A 19,543-nucleotide genomic window follows, 5' to 3' on the forward strand; every position below is an offset into this window, starting at 1 on the left:
TCGGGGTCGCCACAGCGGATCCAAGGTGGATCTGTGGATCTGCATGTTGAATTGGCACAGGTTTTACGCCGAAAGCCCTTCCTGACGCAACTCCACATTAGATGGAGAAATGTGACAGGGGTGGGATTTGAACCCGGGACCTTCTGCACTGAAACCAAGCACATTAACCACTTGGCCACCACCCCCTCTATACAGCAGTATGTACGAGGTCTGTCAGAAAAGTATCGGACCTTTTTATTTTTTGCAAAAACCATGTGGATTTGAATCGTGCGTGATTGCATCAGCCAAGCTTGAACCTTCGTGCGCATGCGTGAGTTTTTTCACGCCTGTCGGTTGCGTCATTCGCCTCTGAGCAGGCTTTGTGTGAGCAGTGGTCCACCCCTCTCGTTGTATTTTTATTGCGAATAAATGTCTGAATGATTTGGAGCTTTGCTGCATCAAATTTTTCCAGAAACTGTGAGAGACCTCCAGGTGGACACCATTCGGAAAATTCAGATGGCTTTCAGGGACCATTTTATGGGGATTACACAGATTAAGGAGTGTTCCAGCCGGTTTAAAGACCGCCCACAGCATCTGAGAGCGCGGTGCATTCCGACAGGCTGACACCCCGCTGAAACAACTAGATCATTTCCAACGTGAAGGCTTTGTTGATCCGGGATGTCGTCTGACTTCCACAAAAAAGGCATAAGGCGTGGACATCAGCACTTTTTCGGCACATTCCAGTGTTACAGGAGTTTTTTTCATAGAAAAAGAAGCGGACGGATGCGCCACCGTGCCGCTCATTGCGTGACAAAACCACCTCCGTGTTGGTCTCAGAGGACGGCTTTGAGATGGATTTCAGACGGCTGTCGTGGCTTTTTAGTTGTGTGACTATCCGAGAAATTGTGCATGAGCTGGACATGCCCCAACATGTCCTGTGAGGCTTCATCACGGCGTTGCTTTGCGCCATGCGGCTCTGCCGCGACGCGCGGAATTCCTCCGCTCCTCTTTCCATGACAAAAACTCCTGTAACAGTGGAATGTGCTATTCATTTCTAAACTGGACGCTGTGTTTTATCCGGGACGTCCTCTGACTAGCACAGGAATTGCGGAAGACGTGGACATCAGCACTTTTTCGGCACATTGAGACAGACATGCGGAGGAATTCCGCGCGTCGCAGTGGAGCCGCATGACGCAAAGCAAGGAAGCCGAATGGTGCCGAATGGTGTCCACCTGGAGGTCTCTCACAGTTTCTGGAAAAATTTGATGCAGCAAAGCTCCAAATCGTTCAGACATTTATTCGCAATAAAAATCGGACGAGAGGGGTGGGCCACTGCTCACACAAAGCCTGCTCACAGGCGAATGACGCAACTGACAGGCGTGAAAAAACTCACGCATGCGCACGAAGGTTCAAGCTTGGCTGATGCAATCACACGTGATTCAAATCTATATGGTTTTTGCAAAAAATAAAAAAGTCCGATACTTTTCTGACAGACCTCGTACGTATTATATAACCATTCACTTCGGCTTTGCCTCATTGAATGGTATGTTCCAGCTTTCACCTCATGAAATATTCATACCATTGAACTCATAAACATTCATTATTTGTATAATGATTGCCTGTGTCCATGTGAAACTATAAATCAGGCAACAAGAATATCTGATTAAACAGTACCCCCCCCCCCCAAAAAAAAAACCCAATAACACGTGAGTCAGATCCAGTTTTCTGAAACACATCTGAGGACAAATACGCCGTAGTCTTGATTTGGATTGAATGTGAAAAGCAGTCGAGTTAATAGACATAGCAATGCAGCACTGGTGCCCACAGGGAATCCAACTAAGGTGCAACTGTTCCCCCTCTGACATTACCACACTGTCATGATTGGGGCTTGTATGTAGTGTCTTTTTGTTCCTTTATTTTGTTACTGCCATTCTTTGTCACTGTCAAGTTTGGTGGAGGGAACTTTCTGCTCTGTCTTCTGCTTGGTGTTGGGCGTTTCCCTGTGATCCTCTCTCCAGCTTGCCACACCCCTTTCAGATCCTTCCACATACACCTGTCCTGAATTTCCTGCTAATCACTCCCTCTATTTTAGTTGCACCTGTCACCGTGTCTGGTTGTGAGATTGTTAAGCCTTGAGCCACTTTTGAGCACTTATTCTGAGCATTTCTGTCCTGTTTTTGACTACCCCTGTTTTTGACCTGTCTGCCTGTTTTTGACGTTGTCTCTGCCTAATGCTTCAGATCCTGATGCTTATCGTGGTCTGCCTACCTGTGTACCAAACCTGGTCTGAACTTTCATTAAACTCTGTTTTACTGACATCTGAATCCTGCATTTATGTCCAGCCACGCCATTGTGGTAAGCCTGACAGAACAATGTCGCCAGCTATGGATGCAGCGGGTTCAGATCCAGCCCAACTGATGCTACGTGCTCAGGCGCAGCAATTAGCTCTCTGCTCCAGTTTGAATGCACTGTCACAACATCAGGACCAGGTTATCTTTGCTCTAAGCACAGAGGTGGACCAGCTGCTGAAACGTTTTGACACCCAGCTTCCTCAAGCTCCTCGAGCCGAAGCTCCCAGACCCCCACAGCCAGGCCCGTCAAAAGAGACACACCCAGCTGATCCAACCACGGTCATGTGTAATCAGCTAAACAGACCGGAACCCTTTTCCGGCGAATCAGGTGATGTCAAGCCATTTATCACACACTGTGAACTACACCTTGAACTGATGTCTGCAACGTTTCCGTCTGACCGGACAAAGATTCCTTTCATGATATGTCACCTGACGGGGTTGGTGGCAGCCTGAGCCACCACCGAGTGGAGCCGTTGTTCTGAGACATGCCAGTCACTCTCTCGTTTCACCACCACTCTCCAACAAGTATTCCAACAGACCTGTCCCAGTCACGAGTCGCCGAGGTCTCTCATGAAGCTCGGCAAGGCAGACAGCGGGTAGCAGATTACGCCATAGACTTCTGCATTCTCGCAGCCAAGAGTGAGTGGAACACAGCAACTTTAACTGATGCTTTTGTCCAGGGGCTCTCCAAGGAAGTGAAAGATCAGCTAATCACCATCGAGCTTCCAGATGATTTGGACGCTTTGATCGCTCTCGCCATCAAGATCGACAGATGGCTATCAGACCGACGCCAGGACCAGTCCCATCGTGACCAGCGCTCCCAGAATTCCAGCGGTAGAACTGACTCCTCCCACCAAGCTCTTCCAGCGGCCTCCAGTCCCTGACCGGATGAAGAGGAACCCATGCAGCTTGGGTGGACACAGCTCTCAGCAGAGGAGCGTCAGTGCCGTCAGCAGGAGAGGCATTGTTTTTACTGCAGTCAGCTCGGCCATCAGATCACAAGTTACCAGGTGAGGGGTGCCCCGCCTCCAAACAAGCAAACCATCCGGGTGAGTCAGAACCAAATTTTCTCTTCTCACAATTCCATTCAAGCTAAAATTAAGTTTGACGAAATATCTGTCCAAATCTCAGTATTTATTGACTCAGGATCTGATGCCAATTTAATTCATACCTCTCTTGTCAGGAGGCTGAATGTTAAATTACATCGGCTCCCACACCCCCTGGAGGTTAAAGCTGTGGATGTCAGTCTTTTGGGGAGAATCATTCATCACACCCAGTCAGTCCAGTTAATATTTTCTGAGGAGCATTCTGAGAAAATTAGTTTCCATTTTTTGATAATGACTCACCTCGCCATCTTGGGGCAGCCCTGGCTAAAACAACATTGTCCTAACTTTGACTGGGCCAACAGCCAGATTATTTCATGGGGACCCAGCTGTGCCCACATTTGTTTAGTCAGAAAGGGGGAGCAATCTGTGGAAATTAACCCAGATCTTTTGGGGATACCATCCTGCTATCATGATCTGGCACTAGTGTTTAGCAAAGCCAGGGCAAAGTCCTTGCCACCCCATCATAGCTATGACTGCGCTATTGACCTCCTTCCTGGGTCTAGTCCCCCTAGGGAGAAATTATTCTCACTCTCTCCTCCAGAACGCCAAGCAATGGAAGAATATATCAATGAATCCCTAGCCACAGGGCACATTCATTCATCATCTTCCCCAGCAGGTGCCGTTTCTTTTTTGTAGAAAAAAAAGATAAGTCTTTGCGGCCATGTATTGATTACCAGGGGCTTAATGAGGTCACAGTAAAGAACCGGTATCCCTTACCACTGCTTTCTTTAGCGTTTGAGCTCCTGGAGGGGGCCAAAATCTTCAACAAATTAGATGTTCGCAATGCATACCATCTGGTCCGGATTAGGGACGGCGATGAATGGAAAACCACCTTTAATACTCCCATAGGCCATTATGAGTGCTTGGTGATGCCAATTGGGCTCATTAACGCATCAGCCATGTTCCAGGGTTTTGTGAATGATGTGTTAAGAGAGTATTTGAATAAGTTCATGTTTGTATACCTAGATGACATCTTGATTTTCTCCCCCGATGAGGAATCTCACAAACAGCGTGTCCATACTGTGCTACGTAGGTTACTAGAAAACCAGTTGTTTGTCAAGGCGAAAAAATGTGAGTTTCACAGGCCTTCAGTGTCCTTCCTGGGGTTTGTGTTGGCTGAGGGGGAGATATGTATGGATCTGTCGAAGGTAGCTGCTGTATCTGAATGGGCCACACATTGTCATAAGGAACTGCAACGCTTTCTTGGTTTTGCCAAATTCTAAAGGAAATTCATCAGAAATTTTAGTACCATTGCCTCTCACAGCCTTATCTCCACCCACCAGTCGTTTGTCTAGTCCCATGAGTATGAGGAAGCCTTTCAGGAGCTAAAGAAGCAATTTACGTCTGCCCCTGTGCTGCTCCTTCCAGACCCAAGCCGGCAGTTCGTGGTGGAGGTGGACGCCTTGGATGTAGGGGTGGGGGCCGTCCTGTCTCAAGTCGGTGTCACAGACAATAAACTGCATCGGTGTGTGTTTCTCTCAAAAAAGCTATCATCAACTGAACACAATTACAGCATAGGTGACCGCAAACTCTTGGCTGTTAAGGTGGCCTGGGAGGAAAGGTGGCACTGGTTGGAAGGGGCACAAGTACCTTTTCTCATCTTAACCAATCATAAAAATTTAGAGTACTTATGCGCCGCCAAAAGGTTTAACTCCTGACAGGCCCGGTGGTCCATTTTCTTCAGCAGATTTAATTTCACCCTGTCCTACCGCCTGGGGGATAAAAACGGGAAGCCGGACTCCTTATCACATAAATTCGAACCTGGTAGTTACCATCCTGTGCCACAACCCGTTCTGCCTCCCACCTGTTTTTTTTTTTTTTTTCAGCTCTTACCTGGGGCATTGAGGGTAAGGTCAGAGCAGCATCTAGGGGTGATCCAAGACCTCAGGGTTGTCCTGCAAATAGGCTTTTAGTCCCCGGCACCCTGAAGGTGGAAGTAATTCAATGGGCACATGACAGACCCTTTTTCAACCATACCGGCATCACTTTTGGACTGAGATTTGTAGGTTGGTGGGGGTCACTGCGAGTCTCACATCTGGTTTCCACCCACAAGCCAACGGTCAGGCTGAACGGATGAATCAGGAGTTGGAAAAGGGGTTACGGATTTTGGCCTCTAGCAACCCGACTTCTTGGACCACACAACTGCATTGGGTGGAGTTCGCACCCAATTCCTTGCCATCATCCCCCACAGGGTATTCTCCATTTCAAGTTGTCCATGGCTATCACCCCTCTCTTTTCCCCTCCACAGACTTGAACTCACCTCTTCCGTCTGCCTTGGTGCAAATCATGCATTGCCGGAGGACCTGGGAGTGGGTGTGGCGGACTCTGCTTAAGACCTCATCTGCTTTCAAGACTGTGACCGACCGTGCCCGTACCCCGGCCCCACCGTATTCACCAGGTCAGAGAGTGTGGCTTTCGACGCGGGACCTTCCTTCGTGGGACCGTTCACAAGCTGGCTCCCAAGTTTGTTGGCCCGTTTCCTATCTCCAGGGTCATCAATCCGGCGGTGGTTCGTCTGCAGCTGCCTCGGTCTCTTCGGGTACATACATCCTTCCATGTCAGTCGTATTACACCAGGCAGGTCCAGCCCTCTTTGCTCTCTGGCCAGGCCCCCCCGCCCGCCCGGTTTGTGGAGGGTGGTCCTGTCTTCTCAGTTCATCGTTTTCTTTTGTCTCGCCACTGTGGGCGTGGGGTGCAGTACCTGGTGGACCGGGAGGGGTACGGTCCGGAGGAACGCTCCTGGGTGCCCTCTCGGTTCATCTTGGATCCTTCACTGATCCGGGATTTTCATGCTTCCCATCCAGGGGCGCCTGGGCCATCAGGAGTCGGCTGTGGGGGAGGGGTGATGTCATGATTGGGGCTTGTATGTAGTGTCTTTTTGTTTCTTTATTTTGTTACTGCCATTCTTTGTCACTGTGTTGTTTGGTGGAGGGATCTTTCTGCTCTGTCTTCTGCTTAGTGTTGGGTGTTTCCCTGTGATCCTCTCTCCAGCTTGCCACACGCCTTCCAGATCTTTCCACGTACACCTGTCCTGCATTTCCTGCTAATCACTCCCTCTATTTTAGTCACACCTGTCACCCTGTCTCGTTGTGACATTGTTGAGCCTTGAGCCACTTTTGAGCACTTATTCTTCTGAGCATTTCTGTCCTGTTTTTGACTACCCGCATTTTTGGCCTGCCTGCCTGTTTTTGACGTTGTCTCTTCCTAATGCTTCGGATCCTGCTGCTGATCTTGGTCTGCCTACCTGTGTACCGAGCCTGGTCTGAACCTTCATTAAACTCTGTTTTACTGATATCTGAATCCTGCATTTGTGTCCAGCCATGCCATTGCAGTAAGCCTGACACAGACTCTGCATTCTTTATACCCCCTTGACACATAGTAACACGATTGACACCAACTGGTGCATGAAGGAGGAATTTGCCACTCCTGAAAAAATGGAGCCGCCTCAAACGCCTCGTACAGCTGTGGCCACAACTATCCATGCACACCAGTAGCCGAAAGACAAAATTGCAGGTGCCACACACAAAGATCCAACACCACTTGCTGGACACTTAGAAAAGGCAGGGTTATTCACACTCCTGGCATGAGAGTAGAGAGCACCTGACCACATTTGAGCTGTCTGTGAAAATTGTCTAAGTGCAACATGAGTGTGGCATAACCTAGAATTACGTGGGTGTGGCTGTGCCAAACAACCTCCCCCCCTCCCCCCCCCACACACACAAATGGCTTGTGTTGTTGCTGTCGCAACCCCCAATACACATGGCTTGTGGAGTGTGTCATTGTCGTTGTCCCCTACTCCCCCACACACAAACCATGAATCCAACATTAACAACTATGATTGAGGTCTAGTCTGGTCACTGTCCAGCGCAGTGCAGTGCTGGAACAGCTGAACGCTGTGTACTACACCTCAGCTGGTGAACACACAATGGACATGTGTGGGCGGGTGCTCATGCTCTCAAGACGTGCTGATATTGACATACAGACATGATCACATGAGGACCGGCCAGCGTCTGAGCACGTGGCACGGTGTGAAGCCGGCCGGTCAGGCTGATGGCACTTACACCATGTAAGTTGTAGTTTACATGACAGACAGTAAGAGGGGAGATTAAATAAAACAAATAAGTGTAAAGGCATGAAGTCATTCATGTGCAATTGCTTTGCTCATTCGCTTTGCTGTGGACATACGGCGCCTGTCAGCTGACTGCCGATTGTCAGCTGGACTGACTGTGGATGCAAGGTATTAAATTAAAAACACAGACATCAGAAAGATGCCAGGCAACAAAATAGTAATGCATAAATTAAATAAATATCACAGAATAAAGGAACAGAGTGTAAGCCTTTTTTCTTCTGTGAGCTGACGAGGTCCGCAGACACAAATACTCGTTTCAGATGAGTATCTTGTATGGATACAGCATTTTTGATGAGCACGAGCATGATCCGAATAAAACTCATCAATATTTGTGCTCGTGCTGAAGAAAAATCCTCACAGGCTGACTGAATGTCTTCACGCTCTGTGATTGGCCATTCACACACAGCGCCCACCCCGCCCTACACAGACACATCTCATGGCAGCTTCTCACACACACAGATAGGATCTCTCTCTGTGCTTGGCTGGATTCTGCCTCACGTTGCTCTGTCAGTACTCTTTAAAAGTTTTCTTCAGCTCGCCTTTTTTTCGGTTTGTCTTATATTTAAAGTTACTTGAACTTGTTTCGTATCGTACGCAGTGCTTTTGACAAGACAGCACTGAAAGCATCTCCTGTCGTGTTGGTCACTGCCTCCGGTTGGGTTATTTATTTATTTATTTATTAACCATTTGTTTGCTCTTCGTTTTGTTGGTGATATAAAGTCAGTTGGAAAACTTTGCTCCTACTGAATGCGGTGCTTTTGAGAAGAATACAGTGAACAAGGCTGACACATTATTTCCCTGTTTGCCATCACTAGATGTTTGCATGATTCACCAAGTTCACACAGATTATTAAAAAATAAACAGTCTTACAGACCACTTACACACATACACACATAAAGCTGAACACACAAAGTAGCCTATATTAATATTTTTACTGAATATGGCTGCATGCAGAATCTGGCACTTTGTCACTGCAGTTCATAAAAATAAATTGGTCAGTCGAACAACCTCTCTCTCTCCCTCTCACACAGTCACACACACATGCACACACAGACAGACAGTCATGCACACACAGACACACACACACATCTTAATCAATATTGTTTAACTTTGTATGGAAAAAAAATGGCAAAAACGTTAGGTAGTAAAAATAAATAAATAATTGAAAAAAAATCACAGTTTGATCATAAAATTAAAAAAAAAAAAGCGAAAGTTGTGTTAAGTATGACAACTGTTTTTCATGCATACTTAGTAATTCATAATTTCCTACTACACCGAATGTCAATTCTGAGGCTGTTCTGTAAATATTCATTCATACACTTAAGAATATTCCTGTTCTGAGTTCATAAAACAACTTGTTCTGCAAATAGTTCTCTTACTTGTGATCAAAAATATTGATTTGAATGTCATTTTTGAGGCTGTTCTGTAAATAGTTTTCAAATAAACCATAAATATTGCAACTTCTGATCAATCCATATCAATTTCAGACTTAACATAATGTACTGATTTAAGCCCCAGCCATTTTGGGTTAAACCATGCCCACTTCCGTTTTAGGCCCCACCCAGTACTAGTACAGATACAGATAATTTAGATGGTTTAACAGATACAGATACAGATAGTGATGTACTCGCTCATCCCTACTCGTAAGTCAACAGCTGGAAAACACTTGTAGTATGAACTCACATAACTTTATGTGTCAGCTTGCTGTCCTCACGTGGAAATAAATTAAAACACATTTCTCTTCAGCTGACTGCCATGTCAGTGCACCTTACCTGTGGTGAATATCGTGCCATGCAGAAAATTACCGCAAGACTGGTGTATCTGCAGGATTTCCCCTCATTGCATTAATTAAAACACATATCACATTTGCATTGTGGTCACCAGCGTATCACTGCACGCTGGAAACACCATGCTGGCTGATGTCTTCATGACACGGGAGCTGGCTCTTCATGAGACAAGAGCCCGGCTGATGTCTTCATGAGACAAGCACATCAGGTAGTTCATGTAAAACATAAATATGAGAACAGTAATCCATGTCATTCCATATCTTCCTGGTATACATCTAGGTGTAGGTTAAGTCCGCTCTTTATAACAGGAATGAAGTATTATAAAATGTAGTGTTATAATCTTGCCAAAACAAAGTTTTGCACACAGTTTACATTGCATACACTTGCAAATTCATATATAGCAGCCCTAGATGAGGGGATCCAGAAGATTGCAAAGGTTTTAAGTTATGATGTCATTTGTTGACGTCATCATGCAAAAAACATGCAAAATTTAGATTTTTAAGGGTATCGTTAACTCACTGTGCAGCACACAGTTTACATCGCAGACATTTACAACTTCACACATAGCAGCCCTAGCAAGATAGCTTTCAGCACACAAAAGGATCAAGCTGAAGGTCAAAGGTCAAGGTCACAGCAAGGTCAAACACTAAATTTATCGAAACAACTTTCCTGGTCGCAATTTTTCAAATTTTGCCTCCAAATTTGGTATGGACACAGCGATTGGCATTGCCCACAACCACTACCTGGGATAAGTGACTGACCTTGAACTTCAGCGTTTTGCTTGAGGTCAAAGATCACCTAAATTAGGTCATACTTCAGATTACAGTAAAACATGTTGTGTAATACATTAAATTAAAGGGCTTGATGAGAGGATCCAGAACATAGCAAAGGTTTTAAGTTATGTCATTTGATGACATCATCACAAAAAAAATTCATTTTTTTTTTTTTTAAGGGTGTGACAAAGCCTGTAAATCATCATTGCAGACTCTTGCAAAATCACATATAGCAGTGTTACGGAGATACCTTTCAGCACAGAAAAGGGTCACTGTCAAGGCCAAAAGTCAAGGTCACAGGAAGGTCAAACACTCAAAACACAAATTAAATAAATAAAACTTGCTGGTGGCAATGTGTGCTTTTTGGCTCCAAAATTTGGATGAATATAGTATTGTTGTGTGGGCCGCTGAAGAGGAGGTACTGCTGGCCCAGGCACCAGAGGGCGCCGCCGCCTCACAGGAGCAGCCAAGGTGACAGCTGTCATCCATCACCTGAGACAGCTGACAGCAATCATCAGTGGGGTATATCAGCAGGACAGCATCTCCACCTCAATGCCGAGATATCGTTTCTACCTGAGAGGTAACGTATCAAAGCTGACGGAGTGTATCCTTTTGGATTTGTGCTTAGTTTGTGGATTACTGTTCCAACGAGAGGTGGAGGTAACTTCCCTGCTGTTCGGAGTCCTGGGTGCAAACGCGCCCCCATCTAACTGTTCTTTGTTCCTCGCCAGCAGTACCAGGTCCGACACGCGGAGGCAGTGGCCACCTGGGAGTTCGGGACTTGGCGGCTCCAGTATTCCCGGGGTCCTGTGGTGGAGGAAGCCGTGTGGTTCCGGTCTTACCTTGGAGAGGCGTCTCCTATCTTCGAGCCTGCCCACACGACACTTTTGTGAATTGACTGTTGTCCATTTCCGTGATTGGTTGTATTTGTTGTGCACATTCACAACAGTAAAGCGTTGTTATTTGACTTACTCCATTGTCCGTTCATTTGCGCCCCCTGTTGTGGGTCCGTGTTCCTACACTTTCACAACAGGATATCTCAGCCAGCGTCATGGATCCCGAGGGGCGTCAACCGGCTGTTGAACGGCCAATGGAAGAACAAGGCGCACAGGCATCCGCAGGAGGGGTAATCGGTGAGTTGCAGCGGATCCTCACCGCTTTCACGACTCGGTTGGATTTGATGACCGAGCAGAACGTCCTCCTGAACCGCAGGGTGGAGGCTCTCGCCGCGCAGGTGGAAGCGCGCCCTCCGGGCGCCGCTGCGGCTCTCTCTCCCGTTGACCCTGTGCGTAACAGCGACGTTCCACTGGTTGTCCAACGACCCCTCCCACCTTCCCCTGAAGCATACATAAGCCCCCCAGAGCCGTACGGAGGCTGTGTGGAGACGTGCACGGATTTTCTTATGCAGTGTTCTCTCGTCTTCGCACAGCGTCCCGTCATGTACGCGACCGACGCTAGCAAAGTAGCTTATGTGATAAATCTGCTTCGTGGTGAGGCACGCGCTTGGGCTACAGCGCTCTGGGAGCAAAGTTCACGGCTCCTTCTGACATATGATGGGTTTGTGAGGGAGCTCAGAACGGTGTTCGATCACCCTAATAGAGGAGAGACCGCTTCAGCCGTGCTGCTGTCAATGAGACAGGGGCGCCGGAGCGCAGCTGCCTATGCAGTCGACTTCCGCATCACGGCTGCGAGGTCCGGCTGGAATAGCGCTGCCCTCCGCGCCGCCTTCGTAAACGGACTGTCGTTGGTCCTCAAGGAGCACCTGGTGGCTAAGGACGAATCGCGGGATTTAGATGGGCTTATCGATCTTGTCATACGATTAGACAATCGGTTAAATGAGCGCCGTCGGGAACGAGACGAAGGGCGTGGCCAGGCACGCGTCGTCCCTCTCCCTTCCGGTTCCGACCGCGTTCCACCCTCCCCACGCTCCACGGCCCCTGCGCTCCGTGCGGTTACAGCCCCCCCTGCTGACGAAGCTATGGACATGAGTAGGGCAACATTTAGGGCACCGGTCACACAAAGGAGGCTGGCCCGCGGGGCGTGTTTTGTTTGTGGCTCGATTGAGCATCAAGTAAGAGACTGCTCCGAGCGGTTAAACACCAACGCCCGCCCCTAGAAACTGGGCTAGGGGTGGGCCGAGACATTCACGTGGGACACACCCACATCGCCACACGACTCCCAGTTACAATCCTTTATGAGGATTTAACCCTGAAGGCCCCAGCACTGGTGGACACGGGCTCAGAAGGGAATTTGCTAGACAGCAAATGGGCCAGGGAGATAGGGTTCCCTCTGGTGGCGCTTACCTCGCCTGTGCAGGTACGGGCGCTAGATGGCTCCCTACTCCCTCCAATCACTCACAAGACACCACCAGTAACTCTGGTGGTGTCGGGGAATCACCGGGAGGAGATCGAGTTTTTCGTGACTCCGGCCACCTCCCGTGTGATTTTAGGTTTTCCCTGGATGTTGAAACACAATCCCCGGATCGATTGGCCGTCCGGGGTAGTGGTTCAGTGGAGCGAGACCTGCCATCGGGTATGTTTAGGTTCCTCGGTTCCTCCCGGTTCCCAGGCCAGGGAGGAGGTCAGAGCCCCGCCCAATCTAGGGACGGTGCCGGTGCAGTACCATGACCTTGCGGAGGTGTTTAGCAAGGATCTGGCGCTCACCCTTCCCCCGCACCGCCCGTATGATTGTGCCATTGATTTGGTTCCAGGCGTTGAGTTCCCGTCCAGTAGGCTGTACAACCTCTCACGACCTGAACGCGAATCAATGGAGACCTACATCCGGGACTCTTTGGCTGCCGGGTTGATCCAGAATTCCACCTCCCCGATGGGTGCGGGTTTCTTTTTTGTGCGGAAAAAGGATGGCGGATTACGTCCATGCATCGATTACAGGGGGCTGAACGAAATCACGGTTCGTAACCGATACCCCTTACCCTTGTTGGATTCGGTGTTCACGCCCCTGCATGGAGCTAAGATATTCACCAAGCTTGATCTTAGGAATGCGTACCACCTGGTTCGGATCCGGAAGGGAGACGAGTGGAAGACGGCATTTAACACCCCGTTAGGTCATTTTGAGTACCTGGTCATGCCGTTCGGTCTTACAAACGCTCCCGCGACGTTCCAAGCATTAGTTAATGATGTCTTGCGGGACTTCCTGCACCGATTCGTCTTTGTATATCTAGACGACATACTCATCTTTTCTCCGGATCCTGAGACCCATGTCCGACATGTACGTCAGGTCCTGCAGCGGTTGTTGGAGAACCGGCTGTTTGTTAAGGGCGAGAAGTGTGAGTTTCACCGCACCTCTTTGTCCTTCCTGGGGTTCATCATCTCCCCCAACTCCGTCGCTCCTGATCCGGCCAAGGTTGCGGCGGTGAGAGACTGGCCCCAACCCACTAGCCGTAGGAAGCTGCAACAGTTCCTCGGCTTTGCGAATTTCTACAGGAGGTTCATTAAGGGCTACAGTCAGGTTGTTAGCCCCCTGACAGCCCTGACCTCACCAAAAGTCCCCTTCACCTGGTCGGATCGTTGCGATGCCGCGTTCAAGGAGTTGAAACGGCGCTTCTCGTCTGCACCCGTTCTGGTGCAGCCCGATCCTAGTCGCCAGTTAGTGGTTGAAGTGGATGCCTCGGACTCAGGGATAGGAGCTGTGCTGTCCCAGAGTGGAAAGACCGATAAGGTCCTTCATCCGTGTGCCTATTTTTCCCGCAGGTTGACCCCGGCTGAACGGAACTATGACGTCGGCAACCGAGAACTCCTTGCGGTGAAAGAGGCTCTTGAAGAGTGGAGACACCTGTTGGAGGGAACGTCCGTGCCATTCACGGTTTTCACTGACCACCGGAACCTGGAATATATCAGGACCGCCAAGCGGCTGAATCCCAGGCAAGCCCGCTGGTCACTGTTCTTCGGCCGTTTTGACTTCCGCATCACCTACTGGCCCGGGACCAAGAACCAGAAATCGGATGCCTTGTCCCGGGTACACGAAGACGAGGTCAAAACGGAGTTGTCGGATCCACCGGAACCCATCATCCCGGAGTCCACTATCGTGGCCACCCTCACCTGGGACGTAGAGAGAACCGTCCGGGAGGCCCTGGCATGAAGCCCGGACCCCGGGACTGGACCAAAGAACAGACTTTACGTCCCACCAGAAGCAAGGGCTGCAGTCCTGGACTTCTGTCACGGCTCTAAGCTCTCCTGTCATCCAGGGGTGCGAAGGACCGTGGCAGTTGTCCGGCAGCGCTTCTGGTGGGCGTCCCTGGAGGCCGACGTCCGGGACTATATCCAGGCCTGTACCACCTGCGCCAGGTGCAAGGCCGACCATCGCAAGGCTCCGGGACTGCTACAGCCGCTGCCCGTGCCTCATCGCCCCTGGTCCCACATCGGCCTGGATTTTGTCACGGGCCTCCCGCCGTCCCAGGGAAACACCGTCATCCTCACGATAGTGGACCGATTCTCCAAGGCGGCCCACTTCGTGGCCCTCCCGAAGCTCCCAACGGCCCAGGAGACAGCGGACCTCCTGGTCCACCACGTCGTCCGCCTGCATGGGATACCATCAGACATTGTCTCCGATCGCGGTCCCCAGTTCTCCTCGCACGTCTGGAGGAGCTTTTGCCGGGAACTGGGGGCCAAGGTCAGTCTCTCATCCGGGTATCACCCCCAGACCAACGGGCAAGCAGAGCGGGCCAATCCAGAAATGGAGCAAACACTACGTTGTGTGACAGCCGCGCACCCGGCGGCCTGGAGTACTCATCTGGCCTGGATCGAGTACGCCCACAACAGTCAAGTGTCATCAGCCACCGGCCTCTCCCCCTTTGAGGTGTGTTTGGAGTATCAGCCCCCCTTATTCTCGGTGGTTGAGGGAGAGGTCGGTGTGCCCTCGGTCCAGGCCCACCTGCGGAAGTGCCGTCGGGTGTGGCGTGCCGCCCGTTCTGCTTTGTTGAAGGCCCGGATGAGGGCGAAGACCCATGCAGACCGGCGGCGGACCCCGGCCCCTACGTATTGCCCCGGGCAGGAAGTGTGGTTGTCCACCAAGGACATTCCACTGCAAGTGGCCTCCCCAAAGCTGCAAGACAGATACATAGGTCCGTTTAAGATTCTCAAGGTCATCAATCCCGCTGCAGTGAGGCTTCAGCTTCCGGCCTCACTGCGGATCCATCCAGTATTTCATGTGTCAAAGATCAAGCCCCATCACACCTTGCCCCTCTGTACACCCGGTCCGGCACCACCTCCTGCCCGGATCATCGATGGCGAACCGGCTTGGACAGTGCGCCGGCTGTTGGATGTCCGACGGATGGGCCGGGGCTTTCAATATCTGGTGGACTGGGAGGGGTACAGTCCCGAAGAACGCTCCTGGGTGAAGAAGAGCTTCATCCTGGACCCGGCCCTCCTGGCCGACTTCTACCGTCGCCACCCGGACAAGCCCGGTCGGGCGCCAGGAGGCGCCCGTTGAGGGGGGGGTCCTGTTGTGTGGGCCGCTGAAGAGGAGGTACTGCTGGCCCACCACCACCAGAGGGCGCCCTGCCCTCTGGCAGTGGCCACCTGGGAGTTCGGGACTTGGCGGCTCCAGTATTCCCGGGGTCCTGTGGCGGAGGAAGCCGTGTGGTTCCGGTCTTACCTTGGAGAGGCGTCTCCTATCTTCGAGCCTGCCCACACGACACTTTTGTGAATTGACTGTTGTCCATTTCCGTGATTGGTTGTATTTGTTGTGCACATTCACAACAGTAAAGCGTTGTTATTTGACTTACTCCATTGTCCGTTCATTTGCGCCCCCTGTTGTGGGTCCGTGTTCCTACACTTTCACAACAAGTATATTCCCTTGCCCATCAGTCCCTCTTTCATGGTGGTCATTCCTTGTGGTAGTCTCTTTTGTTCACCTTTTGGCAAGATACCAGTCACTCTGAGGGTGACAGTTTTCATTTTGTTTTTTTGTGTTTTTTTTGGTCCGCTGTTGTGTGCATGACTTTCCACATGCTATTTTGTTAGCGTATATTCTGCCAGTTTCTGTTTCTTTTGCCCAATTTTGTGTTTATGTATGAAGGGGCCCTTACAATTAAGATTTTAATTTTGTCCCTGCCAAAGCAGTTTCACAATTTATTTGTCAATCATTGGGCTGAACAAACGTGCCCATCATCTCCTCTATGGAGTAGATGATGTCAATCTTTGTTTTTCTCTCTCTGCTCATTCCTGTTCATCAAACACTGCATTTACTACAGGAGAAAAATGGGAGGAAGTTCGAGTGAGGCATAAAGCACAGTGATATGAATCATTCAGGCTGGTGCATGTGGTTACCACTGTCTGGTTGGGGGAGGTGGAGGGGGTGGGGGTGAAATCAGTTGGCTTCAGAGAAACAATAAAATCCAGATAAGAACAATGATGGGTAGTAATGGAACGAGAACCTGACACACACTCTCTCTGTCAGAGAGAAGCTGAATTCTCAAACTGCCTGCAGAATTGAACAGCCTCAATAAATCACGATTAATTCTGTTTGTTTTCATGCAATTTCTCTGCTGTCATTGCTTTACTAATAACACTTTAGCTTCCAGTTTATCCCACTGTTGTGCTGTAGTTAAGAGTGGAAGTGTGGAGGGTGATCATGATACAAGAGAAAGACGGCTGAAAAAAATGTATTAAATACGATAATTCCTTGAGTACCATTTAATTAACTGCTGCCAGCAAACGAGACAGCAGTCTGGAGTTGGTGCTTATGATGACATATTAATGAAAGATGCAGGAACAATCTTTCAATCTCTGAACAAATATGCCGAACTGCAGTAAAACCTTTTGTTGTCTTCACCTATCAGTTTGCAAACTCGGTTAAATTATGCACAATCAGAATAGAAGATCAAAGTTTCTCTCAAAGAGGAGTGTGCTTTTATTTGAGATTTTTAACTGTGATTATTGCTTTACCATGCGTAATGGCATCCACCACACCATGGAATGGTCTTGGGTCTAGGGTCATGGTATCCACACCTGATAACCAATGTAACACCACTTCCTAAAAATTTGCCGCATGCAAGTGAAATCTTTGGTGCCTTTGCCTTTTCCAGCTGCTGGGGTCTTCCACACAGATGAAACTGCATGCTGGTCCGGCGAAACATGAGACATAGCCAAAATGTTAGAACTGACATTCCCTCACAATACACATGATAATCCTCAACCAGAGTTTTTTGAAGTAACCTTTATGTTGTGGGCTGCCATGGTCTGTACTTGTTTTTTCTTCCTTGTTTTTCTCTGTCTACAGGTGACACATCTCAGAGCTCAATTCAATTTCAATTAATTTAATTTATATAGTGCCAAATGACAACAATATTGCCACAAGGCGCTTCACTCAAGTGAAGTCTAACCTTACCAAGCCCCAGCACAAGCACACAGGTGACAGTGGTAAGGAAAAACTCACTATGATGATTTGAGGAAGAAACCTCAAGCAGACCAGACTCCAAGGGGTGGCCCTCTGCTTGGGCCATGCTATTGACACAAGTGATAAAAACAAATGCACCAGAAATTTTGGGCGTCCATGCCGGTGCACAGGACTGGAGGCTTGCAGAAAAAACAGCCCACCCCTCTGGATGGAGCTGCACCTCAAACAGAGAGAAGAAAAAAAAAGCCACAAGAGAAACCGAAGAAATACTAAATGTAGCGACAAACTGTGTTAACTGACAATGGCTTTCTGAAGTGTTCCTGAGCCCACCCAGTAAGATTCTTTACACAATGATGTTGGTTTTTAATGAAGTACCGCCTGAGGGATTGAAGGTCATGGGCATTCAATGTTGGTTTATGGCCTTGTCACTTATGTGTAAAGTTCTCCAGATTCTCTGAATCTTCTGATTATATTATGGACTGTAGGTGATGGAATCCCTAAATTACTTGCAATTTAACATTGAGAAACATTGTTCTTAAACTGTTGGACTATTTTTTCATGCAGTTGTTTACAAAGTGGTGATCCTCGCCCCATCTTTGCTTGTGTACGGCTGAGCCTTTTGGGGATGCTCCTTTTATATCCAATCATGACACTCACCTGTTTCCAATTAGGTGTTGTTTGAGCATTCATCAACCTTTCCAGTCTTTTGTTGCCCTGTCCCAACTTGTTTTAAATGTGTTGCAGGCATCCATTTCAAAATGAGCAAATATTTGCACAGAAACAACAAAGTTTATCAGTTTGAACATTAAATATCTTGTCTTTGTGGTATATTCAATTGAATATAGGTTGAAGATGATTTGCAAATCATTGTATTCTGTTTTTTATTTACATTTTACACAATGTCCCAACTTCAGTGGAACTGGGGTTGTAATTTTTGAAACCTTCAGCAAATTGTAAAGAAGCTGCTAACATGAATTTTTCACCTGGTGTCGGTAAAATCTTAAGTAATAAAACATACAAAGATAGCAACCCATAGATGTGCAGAAATTTAGTGAAGTGTAATAATCTGACATGACACATGAAAAATGTGTTGAACGCCGGAAGAATGGAAGGTGCAAAAAGACATGGAAAGTCAAGACACCAGCTGAAATCTGTCAGTACATAGAACGCAATCCTGTCCCTGGTCAATGCAAATTAATAATAGCTAGTTCATTCCCAAATGATGGCCTATAAAAAGGTGTCTCATTACCATGGTGTCACACAAGAAACATTTCATGAAGGTTAAATGCAAGCTCTTCAGCAGCACTGAAGCCCTCTTTACTGTTGATACGTTTGTGATCTTCACAAACTTATTGTGGCAAAACATAATGATGGCATAGGTTACAGAAGGATTTCTAAACTTCTGAATGTTCAATTCAATTCAAATTAAATTAAAAAAACTTACAAGCAGCAATTCAATGCACCTGGAGCAGCAGCATTACAACCAACCAACCAACCAACCAATAAATAAATAAGTAAATAAATAAATAAATAAAATGAAGTCAAAGTGAAAAGAACATAATTTCACCATGAACTGACCATAACTGGGTGCTCCTTGCAGGATCTCTGACAGAGCACTGAAAAAAAGAAAAAAAGTAGCAGATGAGTTGTTGAAGAACCAAAGGCCACTTTAGAAAGACCTGGAATTAGAGGGAACAATTATTTCAAAGAAAACCATAAATAATGGAGTCAGATGCCAGAGCCTGTATGCATGCTCTCCATGAAAGGCACTATTTCTGAAGAAAAACATGTTGAAGCATGTTTAAAGTTTGCTGCACATTTAGACAAGCCTGTGAAGTACTGGAAGAATATGGTGTGCTCCGAAGAGACCAAAATTGACCTCTTTGGACCAAAAATGATACTGCACATCACTCCAAAAACACCACACCAACAGCAAAGTTTGAAGGTAAGAACATTGTGGTATGGGGCTGTTTTTCAGCATCCAGACTGAGAGGCTTCATATTATTGAAGGAAGGATTAATGGAAAAAATGTACAAAGACATTCTTGATAAAAATCAAGCAGG

This window comes from Thalassophryne amazonica, chromosome 11 (assembly GCF_902500255.1).
Source record: "Thalassophryne amazonica chromosome 11, fThaAma1.1, whole genome shotgun sequence".
Lineage (NCBI taxonomy): Eukaryota > Metazoa > Chordata > Actinopteri > Batrachoidiformes > Batrachoididae > Thalassophryne > Thalassophryne amazonica.